A 12269-nucleotide genomic window follows, 5' to 3' on the forward strand; every position below is an offset into this window, starting at 1 on the left:
CAATTAAGTTGTGGAGATTCTTCAAGGGCAAGACCTTTGTGGCAATTTGTTGGGAGCCTCCAATTAAGTTGTGGAGATAGCCCCAAGCTTTGTGCGGGTTCGGTAACCTCCCTAAGGTTACATAGTTGTTCGAGGACATCCCTCTTGGTGGGAATTCTCGAGGAGAATACGGTGGCCCTCGTGCTTTTGGAGTGACTTGTCCTCCACACCGCTCCAACGGAGAGTAGCACTCGCAAGAGTGTGAACTTCGGGCTACATCGTTGTCTCCCGCGTGCCTCGGTTATCTCTATACCCGAGCTCCTTTCTTATGCACTTTACTTTGTGATAGCCATCGTGCTTGAAGTTATATATCTTGCTATCACATAAGTTGCTTGTATTGCTTAGCATAAGTTGTTGGTGCACATAGGTGAACCATAGTATATAGGCTTTGGGCTTGACAAAGTAAACGCTAGTTTTATTCCGCATTTGTTAAGCCCATCTCGTAAAAGTTTTAAACCGCCTATTCACCCCCCTCTAGGCGACATCCGTGTCCTTTCACCGACGGTCGGCAGCGCACCGCGCCATACGCGAGGCCATCCGGTGGCATCGTCATCTGCGACAACCCCCGAGGCAGCTCCTCTGCAGCGACGAGAAGGACAGCGCCAGTGAAGGAGGAACCTAGCACGCTTCCACGCGAGCGCCTCGACCTTTGCTGCCTCAAGGAGGAAGCCGTGCACCCGCCGCTAGAGGCACGCAGAAGTGGTGGGAAGTGGAGCTCGAGGCGCAGGTGGCCTACCGCGGCCCCGATGACCTGGAGGACGCGTCGGGGCAACACCTGCTCGTTGGCCGCTCCATCGACGAAGACTAGTGGACTACCGGCAGGTGACCTAGAGGGCCCGGGAGGCGGAGACGTGGTCCACCAAGGACTCTGGCAACTTTGTCGACCTCGCCGCCGCTGCTCCTTCTCCACCACCGGCGCCAAAAGAGGAGGAGGAGGACTGGGAGTTCTCCGGCGACGATGACGACGGCGGCGACAGCCTTCAACCTCTAGTTTAGTTTTTTGTATTACCCGTCTTAAACTCGCCAGAAAACTTATGAAATCCGTCGTCTTTTGCGTTTTTTGAATTTTTCATTTCTATTGCGGTCTCCATTTCGGGTGCGCCAGTGTGGATAAATCTTCCCCAAATGGAGCAAGGCGTGCCGGCGGCCCCGATGGTGATAGGGCACTGCCGGCGCCACTGTTGACGCCTATTTGGAGGTGTCGGCGGAGATGTTCTAACATCACCAAATTAGCAGCCCCGCAGCTAGATATATAACACATCTTGGACACAAAATTTAGCAAAAGTAACAGCTAAATGTTCGCAATTTGTCCAAGCCATCCTCAATGATCTACTCAGCAAAACTAACAGCAGAAGACCGCAGTTCATATAAATGTACTATCTAATCATCTGACGTTGATTCCTCCAGGTGAGGAGCCGCCGGGGAGGTACGCCACGGCGGATACGCGCGTCGCCTGGTGGTCTCCGTTCATCCTGGGCAGGGTGAGTTATGTGCGTGTGGGCTGCGTGTGTTGTGTGGTGGGATGGATTTAGTCTTTTTTCCTCTATATGTAACTTGACCGGTTTTTTCAGTTGACGTACAGTTGACGGTGGTGGTAGAAAGTAGTAACGAAGCAAGATTTGGATGGTAGTTTTCTAAGTCCAAAACTTTCAGTGGTATTTCCCTAAAGATCTGATCTTTTAATGGCATGAATCTAATTTTCCCTAAGGCTGGTGCCAATGCATCACCCCACTATAGCCTCGCCACGTCAGCTTTTCCCTCACTCTCACCCCACTCTCACCTCACTCTCACCCCACGGTGCCAGTGCACGGGCTATAGTGCCAGCTCTCACTTCTCTCTCCTCCCTACCACCTCCCTACCGCCTCCCTACCGCCCCCACTAGCACCGCTATCGCCTCCCTCTCGCCCCGCTCTCGCCTCCAACGCGGGCTATAGGCGGGCGGTACCACGCCCTTGTAAGGGTACATTGCCCCTATGTGTGGTTTTGGTAATTAATGACAACCCCTAGGGACTAATGTTTTTCATTGAGTTTATATGAAGGAATATTCCATAGGTACTACTTGTACTCCATGTGTTGGATTCAAGTATGGATGCCATGAAGATAAAGGTATTCCTTGTGTATTGGCATCAAGATCATCGGTATGAAGATATATATATATATGTGTGTGATATGATCAAGAAGAAGAAATGAAGATGGAGTTCTTATGTGGAACTCAATATTAGCCATGCTCTATCTTAAGTGAGTATGTGAAGATACAAGGTTGAGTTGGGCAAGTTCAAGATGAGCATCTCAAGTGAATCACATACTTGAAGCTTGCCGTCCATTTGGTAATAATGGACTAGTGAAGATGTGCATCAATGGAGCTTTCCCATCATAGTGTATGGGGGAGCATTTGTGAGTCTTCACGAAGCAACATTGGTCAAGTGAGGCATTCCGGCTTGAGTGAAGCTTGAAGAGTTATCATCAAGATCAAGCGGGATGCGCAAGGCAAAGGTATGGCCTTGCTAGGTTTTCCTTTTACCGGTCTCAAGGTGGATGTTGGGAGACCGGATTATATGATAGATAGCCGCACTATTAAGAGGGGCTTTCGGTTGAGTAACTTGATCACATCGTCTTAGAGAGCTCAATCCTTTGCATACTTTGCATATCCTTATTGCTTCTTGGTGTTTCTCTATGTGAGGTTCTTGAGCTTGTTGCTAGCTTTACAACAAGCCCAAGTTCATCGAAAAACGGAGTTCGCATGCATCTTCTATGGCGTTTTCGAGGTTGGGTAATTTTACTGGTTATTCATGATATAAGGTTCTACCTTTTATATTCATGATAAAATTCCCTTCTACAGATTCTTGAGTTTGCACTTTTTATAGGATAGCATTTGTCGTTATCTTCCAAACGAAATTAGTTTCATGTCAATCGGAGTTCGGGAGCAATAGTTATTAAAGAAAAAGGAAAAAGAGAAAATATAAAAGGAAAAAGAAAAAGTGGAGGAGGGGCCGCCGGTTGGCCGCCGGCTGCCGAGCCATGCGCGCCGGCCCAGCCGGCAGGTCAGGCGCCAACCGGACCGGGCGCCAACCGGGCCAGGCGCCGGCCCACCCGGCCGACCGGCCTCGGCCTCGGTCCGTGGCTGCCCGGCTGGCTCCCCATCCGGCCCGACCGGCGCCTCTGGCTGGCTTTGCCCCGCGCGGCCCATGCGGCTCGCACCGCCCACGCGCCCGCGCGCCTACGGGCTTTCCGCCGCCCAGCGGCTGCCACCGCCTCGTCCGGTCGGTGGGCAGGCCCGACAGGACGCTTTGACCGGCCTCCCCCAGCCAGGGCTCCGGTCAGTGAGCCTTTGGCCGGCTTGGCTGTGTTTTTAGCCCGTTTTTCTTCCATTTCTCTTGTCTTTTCCCCCCAACGGTTTTATTTGCTCCTCGCTATAAATAGACCTTTCTTCCACCTTGAGCAACTACTTCTTCCCTTTCTCTCACCTCCATTGTTGAATTTGAAGAAGTTGCTCTCTCTCTTGTTCCCCCCCATGATTCTTGCTCATACTTGAGGATTTGAGAGAGGAGATCTAGATCTACACTTCCACCAAACCAATTCTTCTCTAAGTGAGGGAATCTCTTGGGATCTAGATCTTGGAGTCTTTGGTTGACTTTCCCCTTGTTCTTCCTCTCCAATCTCATCCTAGCATTCGTTGCTTTGGTGGGATTTGAGTGTGAAGGACTTGAACACCTCCGGTGTTCTTGCTTTGCATCATTGCATAGTGTTGAGCTCTCCACCATGATTTGTTCGAGTGAGAGACCGTGAGCTTGTTACTCTTGGAGGGTGACCTCCTAGTTGGCTTGGTTGGTGTCTCGGTGATCTCTTCGTGGAAGATTGTGAAGGGGCCCGGGCTTCTCCTTCGTGGAGCTTGTGAAGTGGTTGTGGAGCTTGCCATCTCCGGAACGGAGGAAAAGCTAACCATAAGGAAAGGGCCATTATCCTTCGTGGGTGTGGTTCGGAGAATAGGGTGAGCCTTCGTGGCGCGGGGAATCCTTCGTGGGACCTCCACTCCTCCAAACGTGACGTACCTTGTTGCAAAGCAAGGGAACACGGGAATACATCCTCGTCTTCGCGTGCCTCGGTTATTTCTATACCCGAGCTCTCTTTCCTTGTGATAGCCATCGTGCTTGAAGTACATATACCTTGCTATCACTTGTGCTACATATATCTTGTGCCTATCTTGCTTAGCTCTAGTTGCTATTGTTACACTTAGTTGAGCTTAGCATATTTAGGGTTTGTGCTTGTAAACTAAACGATAGTTTAATTCCGCATTCTTACAAGACAAATCCGCAAGAGTTTTTAATTGCCTATTCACCCCCCTCTAGGCGACATCTCGATCTTTCAATTGGTATCAGAGCAAGGTCTCTCCTTGTTTAAGGCTTCACCGCCTTGAGAGTAAAGATGTCGGCTAGTATAGTGCACGATGACACAATTGTCTTTAATGGCACAAATTATCTTTTGTGGAGAAATTGCTTGCTTTGTCATCTTCGGACCTTGTGTCCACATATAGAGCAATTTCTAGATGTCGGTTTTTCTCCTCCGATGGATTCACAAAATCTATCTTTAGAGGATGAGAAAAACTTACATCTTGAAGCTCAAGTATCTAATGAGCTTTTATTTTCCTTGAGACCCGATTTTCGTAGGTTCTTGATATATATAAAGCGAAAATCGTCTCATGAGATGTGAATCAAGCTTAAGGAAATGTTTGGTGGATCCACTTCTAAAATGGTCGGTGGTGACTTCGAGGAGCTCTCTTCCCCTTCACATCATGAAGAGCTCCAAGTTGCTTCCACCTCCGGTCGTGATGAGTTATCATCTTCTTCCACTTCACCAACGTGTAGCAAGACACGAGGTAATGATATGGTGAGTGGTGAGGAAAATTGCAATGTTGATATTGTGCTCAATAGTGATGATTCTTCATCTCCATCCCATTGCAATGCTTCCTCTTTGGACTTAAACACATCTAGCATTGAAAATAATCTACATGCTTGTGTTGATAGTCCTTGCATATCATGTGTAAATTGCTTACATAGATCTCATGATGATATGCTTACCTTGTCTTGTTCCCATAATCAAAATGCTTCTATTCCCTCTAGTTGGTTGTTGACTAACAATGTAGAGGAAACCGAACACTCTATGGATCAAGACACGTTTTCAAATGAGGATTCAAGAATATCTTCATCTTCATTCTCCGGTTTGCACATGTGCCTTATGGCAAAAGGATCAAAGGTATCTCCTACTTTGACTCCTAACACATCCTCTAATGATGAGAATGATGATGATGAGAATGATGAAGAATATAATACCTTGGTGCATAATATGGCAATAGTATATGCTTCTCTTCATGGTAATAATGAAGCTCGTGCTAATCTAGAACACTCTATGGATACCTTGAATAAATATAGGGAAACCATAGTGGAGTTGGAGTCCCATGTTGAAAATGAGAAAATGAGATTCACTCTCCTCAAGCATGAGCTAAAAGATGAGAAGCATACTAATTTTATGCTTACACAAAAAATTGAATCCTATATGCATGAAAATGAGAAAACTATTATTTATGCTTGTGCTACTAACTCTAATTCTTGTGAAGCATCTACCTTAGAGGAGAATGTTGAGCTAAGGGCTCAACTTGAGTTGCTAACTAGCAATTATAGGGAATTGGAAGAAAGTCATAAAAAGCTCTCAAGCTCTCATGATGATCTTCTAATTTCCTATGATGGGCTAAAGTTAGCTCATGAGGCAAGTATCACTAAGGTAACATCTTGTGAGCCTCATATGGATGTTAGCACAATCTCTACTACAAATGTTATATTGCCATGTGCTAGTCCTTGTAATCCATCTAGTCAAACTAGTGATACACCTTGTGTTGGATTACTTGCTTTGCCTTGTTGCTCCAACAATGAAGCTTCTACTTCCTCTAGTACTTGTATTTCTACTAACCATGTAGAGGAAATCAAAGAGCTCGAGGCCCAAGTCCTTTCTTTGAAGAAAGACTTGGAAAAGCGTCATGAAGGGAAATCCGCACTTGACAAGATGCTAAGTGTGCAACAATCCCCCAATGACAAGAGTGGACTTGGATTCAACTCCAATAACAAGAACAAGTCCAAGAGCAAGAGCAACAAGAAGAAGGGCCAAGACAAAGTCAAGGATCCGGCCAAGTTGGTTTGCTTCAAGTGCAAGGTTGAAGGGCATCATGTTAGATCATGCCCATTGAAGAAGAAGAAGCACTTGAGTGAGAAACAACAAGGGAAACGGCCACAAGGTCAAGGTCAAGCTCATGCTCGACCTCAAGTTGAAGATAGGCCACTTCCCAAGAAGAATCAAGATATTGTTCCCCAAGAGAAGAAATCAATAAAGAAGAGAAAGGGGAACACTTGCTACTTATGTCGTGAGAAGGGGCACTTTGCTTCTTCTTGCTTAGGTGGTACCTTATCTAACCCTATAATTGTTGATAATGATTATTCTCTAGGGAAGGATAAGGATGGCAATGTGTTTGCCAAGTTTGTTGGAACTCAAAGTGGTTTCAAGAAAAGAACCATTTGGGTTGCCAAGCCTATTGTGACTAACCTCTTAGGACCCAACTTGGTTGGGGACCAACAATCTCAAACTTGATCGATAGGTACAAGTGGAGGGCATTGGAGACTTGGCTACTTCATGAAGAATTAAGGGATCTTCATACATTATATTTTTACCAAGCCAAGTCGTATGGATTATCATCTATATCTTATATCCAATGTTCCTCTTTGCGGTAACTTATACTTCAACTCTTCATGTTTATTGTAAGTTACTTGCCCCTTTGGATGTTTGGTTTTGTACCAAATATGTGTATGTATGTGTTGTGTCTTACTTGCCTATCTTGTGTATTCAAGTATGTTTGTTTGACTCATCATATACTTGTGTATTGTTTTGAGCCTAATGCATCTTAATGATATCTTATTTGGCTCTCTTTGAAGTGAATAATGGAACATCCCATTTTGGGGGAGTGATATGCTTTGTGCATCTCTCTTTCTTTAAAATATGTGTACATGAGTACCACCACTTAGTATTGATATTGCAAGATTATCTAGTCACAATGTGGTGTGTCATACTCATGAGAAATTCAAATTCTAAATATCCATTAATCATCTCTAGTTGAATTTTAGTTGCCTCTTATTTAGAAGAAATGTTTTATCACATTATGGGGGAGTAATATGTTTTGTACATATCACAAGCCTAGAAAATGTGAACATATGACGTTATGCCACTTAGAGTTGATGCTCTTAATTATCTTGTTCCTAGGTGGCATGTTTGCTCAAACAAGCTCCATTCCTAATAAAAATATTTTATTACTCATCTTGTGGGCTCTTGTTTGAATATGAAATTCTTGGTGCGGTTTTTTCTCAAATACATATCTCTATATCTTATTTGGGACACCGTTTGCTTCAAGTTATTCTAATCATTGCCGTGCGTGATTGTGTGAATAGTTGAAGTTATCAAGAATCTTCATCCGTGCATAGTGCTTAATTCTATATACTTATCCTATGCCTTTTATTGTGAAGTTGATCCTTACTATCATTGTCAATACTCCACCGGAAATTATTTCCAATATACTCATTGTCTTTGACAATTGATAACCTTGTATGTGGTTGAATTTTTGGATCATCTTCACCTTGGATTGTTTCTTACTTCCTTATTTTATTTCCAAGAAATCTTTATAGCTCCCATATGTCTTCCTTGTCCCTTTGAAAAATCTTTTGATAAATCCTCTTGATTCATATCAAGTGTTTGTTTTGGAATACATACCTTTTCTTTACGGTACATTGTGCCATTGTGAAAAGTGAGGGTTTGGTTTATTTGTTCGAACCTTGCTCTTTTGGGGAGTTTGCTATCTCATTCCTTCTTACATATTTTATTAGCTTGAATGAGATAAATCTTTGAGCATGTTTGCTTTATTTCATCCTTTATGCTCAATGGTTTCTTCTTAGTTCATTTGTTGAACTTTGTTGAACAAATCTTTTGAGATTTGCTTCTTAGATATAATTTGGACAACAAATTTATTTTGTAACACCTCTATGCCTTATTTAATTCTTTTGGTGTTTTGTCCAAAGTATATCTTTCTTGGATCTTTAAAAGTTTTGGTGCATGCTTATATGTAATTTGTTTATACTTGTAGCATGCTTGCTTTCTTTTGATCCATTATGTAGGATATACTCCATCAAATCCTAAATGGCTAAGATGTGCATGAAATTCAAATTTCATCTAAATATGCACATGTTTATATGGAGTGTGTCCTATATATTGTGGTTAGTCTAACCATATTGGACCCAATGAGTTTGGGGACCAAGATGTACTTGAATGATGTTTTAGGTACATTGGAGATGCAATGGAGGCTTGTCTCATCTATAAGGAAGGTGTTGTCACCATATAAAAATTGGAGTCAATTTAGGATGATCGATGAAGTCTTATCTACTACATCAAGCCATTGCTATCTCGGTAACAAGTATCTTATTCATGCACTCTCATATAGCATCCAACCTCTTGTAGGTTGTATCTTGGCATGATATTATTTATTTCGAAAATATTACGGTTCTTGAAAACCTTTTAAAGTAAAACTTCTTATTGGGCATTTGAGTAATTTGAGAAGATGCATATGATAGGTTATATATATATCATATTTTATGATTCACCTATCACAAATATGCCCTCTAGCAATTTATTGCATATCAATTCCTCAAAGAGCTCTTGTGTGCAATATTGATGTATTTGTGAAATAAATCCGTATTTGTGATACTTGTTGCATTTCTCAAAACACTCCAACTAGCTCTACTTCCCTTATTGTTAGTTGTGATGTTTTTGAGATCTAACTTGGTTGAAGCTCATTCATATACCATAAGTGAAAATTGGAGCCATAGGCTATATATGCTTCTTAAGCAAACATCCTTGGTATATTTTATGGCTTCATTTAGGATATCTAGTCTTACTTATTTTGTTAACCTCTTGTGTGTGCATGTTTCTTTATGGATCATTTTGTCCACTTTAGAAACTTATATACATAAGAGCGTTAATCCATCACCTTGATATCCTTGTCCTTTGCCAACCATCTTCTTATCCTTTTGATTTTAGTGTTATTGGTAAAGAAGATCTATGAGTGCTTGGTTTATTTGTTTTTCTTCATGCACTCATATCTCGTAATTGTTGGACTCAAGTTGTTCTTGATAAGCATATTCTCTTTATCTTAGTTGTGTTCTAAATGATATATAGGGAGTGAGGATTCCATGTTTGTGCATATTGTATTCAAATGCAAACATTATAAATTATGCACGAACCTTGGGGAGCTTTCTTATTTTATTTAGAGCACTATATCTCTCTTATCATGATATCTTTGTTTGTCCAATTGGATCCTTGATTGCTTGCTTTACTTGTTGAAGCTCATTTCACCATGTAAGCTTTATGCAATCTTTGATCCTCAATATAATTTGACTTCCTTCAAGTATTCATCATTGGATATGTGCACTTGATTCCACTCAAATTATGAGAAGTGCACACTTTGGGGAGGAACTCACATTATATTGGCCTTCTAAAATTTTCACCCATTTTGACAATCGATGCCAATGGGGGAGAAGTTTAGAGGGTTTAAGGGAATGGTTTTATACTTAAGTTTGGTTTGTGCTTAAGTGTTTTGTCCTCTCATGCATTTCATATTTATATGTCTTGCATGGTTGTATATATATAGTGGAAACTATCCCAAAGGTTAATCTTGACAATATATGCAATGAATTCATGTTCATCACACTTGCATACATTGTGGGGGAGTTTTCTCTATATATATTGGTTCTACTCACATCTCTTGCATTTGTTGTAGTTGTGTGAGTAGAGCCGGTTTTGATATGGGCTAGTAGCTTTGTGTTACTTGACTATATCAAATACAACCTCTTGTATACAACTTATTCTCGGATAAGTTGCGTACTTGTTTCTAATATTCATTATATAAACCATCTTATTGTGGTTGTCATCAATTACCAAAATGGGGGAGATTGTAAGGGTACATTGCCCCTATGTGTGGTTTTGGTAATTAATGACAACCCCTATGGACTAATGGTTTTCATTGAGTTTATATGAAGGAATATTCCATATGTACTACTTGTACTCCATGTGTTGGATTCAAGTATGGATGCCATGAAGATAAAGGTATTCCTTGTGTATTGGCATCAGGATCATCGGTATGAAGATATATATATGTGATATGATCAAGAAGAAGAAATGAAGATGGATTTCTTATGTGGAACTCAATATTAGCCATGCTCTGTCTTAAGTGAGTATGTGAAGATACAAGGTTGAGTTGGACAAGTTCAAGATGAGCATCTCAAGTGAATCACATACTTGAAGCTTGCCGTCCATTTGGTAATAATGGACTAGTGAAGATGTGCATCAATGGAGCTTTCCCATCATAGTGTATGGGGGAGCATTTGTGAGTCTTCACGAAGCAACATTGGTCAAGTGAGGCATTCCGGCTTGAGTGAAGCTTGAAGAGTTATCATCAAGATCAAGCGGGATGCGCAAGGCAAAGGTATGGCCTTGCTAGGTTTTCCTTTTACCGGTCTCAAGGTGGATGTTGGGAGACCGGATTATAGGATAGATAGCCGCACTATTAAGAGGGGCTTTCGGTTGAGTAACTTGATCACATCGTCTTAGAGAGCTCAATCCTTTGCATACTTTGCATATCCTTATTGCTTCTTGGTGTTTCTCTATGTGAGGTTCTTGAGCTTGTTGCTAGCTTTACAACAAGCCCAAGTTCATCGAAAACGGAGTTCGCATGCATCTTCTATGGCGTTTTCGAGGTTGGGTAATTTTACCGGTTATTCATGATATAAGGTTCTACCTTTTATATTCATGATAAAATTCCCTTCTACAGATTCTTGAGTTTGCACTTTTTATAGGATAGCATTTGTCGTTATCTTCCAAACGAAATTAGTTTCATGTCAATCGGAGTTCGGGAGCAATAGTTATTAAAGAAAAAGGAAAAAGAGAAAATATAAAAGGAAAAAGAAAAAGTGGAGGAGGGGCCGCCGGTTGGCCGCCGGCTGCACAGCCATGCGTCGGCCCGGCCCGGCCAGTCCGGCGCCAACCGGACCGGGCGCCAGCCGGGCTAGGCGCCGGCCCACCCGCCGACCGGCCTCGGCCTCGGTCCGTGGCTGCCCGACCGGCTCCCCATCCGCCCGACCGGCGCCTCCGGCTGGCTTTGCCCCGCGCGGCCCATGCGGCTCGCACCGCCCACGCGCCCGCGCGCCTCGGGCTTTCCGCCGCCCGGCGGCTGCCACCGCCTCGTCCGGTCGGTGGGCCGGCCCGACCGGACGCTGGCCAAACCTCCCCAGCCCGGGCTCGGTCGGCGGCTCTTGGCCGGCTGGGCTGTGTTTTTTAGCCCGTTTTTCTTCCATTTCTCTTGTCTTTTCCCCCCCAACGGTTTTATTTGCTCCTAGCTATAAATAGACCTTTCTTCCACCTTGAGCAACTACTTCTTCCCTTTCTCTCACCTCCATTGTTGCATTTGAAGAAGTTGCTCTCTCTCTTGTTTCCCCCCACGATTCTTGCTCATACTTGAGGATTTGAGAGAGGAGATCTAGATCTACACTTCCACCAAATCAATTCTTCTCTAAGTGAGGGAATCTCTTGGGATCTAGATCTTGGAGTCTTTGGTTGACTTTCCCCTTGTTCTTCCTCTCCAATCTCATCATAGCATTCGTTGCTTTGGTGGGATTTGAGTGTGAAGGACTTGAACACCTCCGGTGTTCTTGCTTTGCATCATTGCATAGTGTTGAGCTCTCCACCACGATTTGTTCGAGTGAGAGACCGTGAGCTTGTTACTCTTGGAGGGTGACCTCCTAGTTGGCTTGGTTGGTGTCCCGGTGATCTCTTCGTGGAAGATTGTGAAGGGGCCCGGGCTTCTCCTTCGTGGAGCTTGTGAAGTGGTTGTGGAGCTTGCCATCTCCGGAACGGAGGAAAAGCTAACCATAAGGAAAGGGCCATTATCCTTCGTGGGTGTGGTTCGGAGAATAGGGTGAGCCTTCGTGGCGCGGGGAATCCTTCGTGGGACCTCCACTCCTCCAAACGTGACGTACCTTGTTGCAAAGCAAGGGAACACGGGAATACATCCTCGTCTTCGCGTGCCTCGGTTATTTCTATACCCGAGCTCTCTTTCCTTGTGATAGCCATCGTGTTTGAAGTACATATAT

Source organism: Lolium perenne, chromosome 6, assembly GCF_019359855.2.
Source record: "Lolium perenne isolate Kyuss_39 chromosome 6, Kyuss_2.0, whole genome shotgun sequence".
NCBI lineage: Eukaryota > Viridiplantae > Streptophyta > Magnoliopsida > Poales > Poaceae > Lolium > Lolium perenne.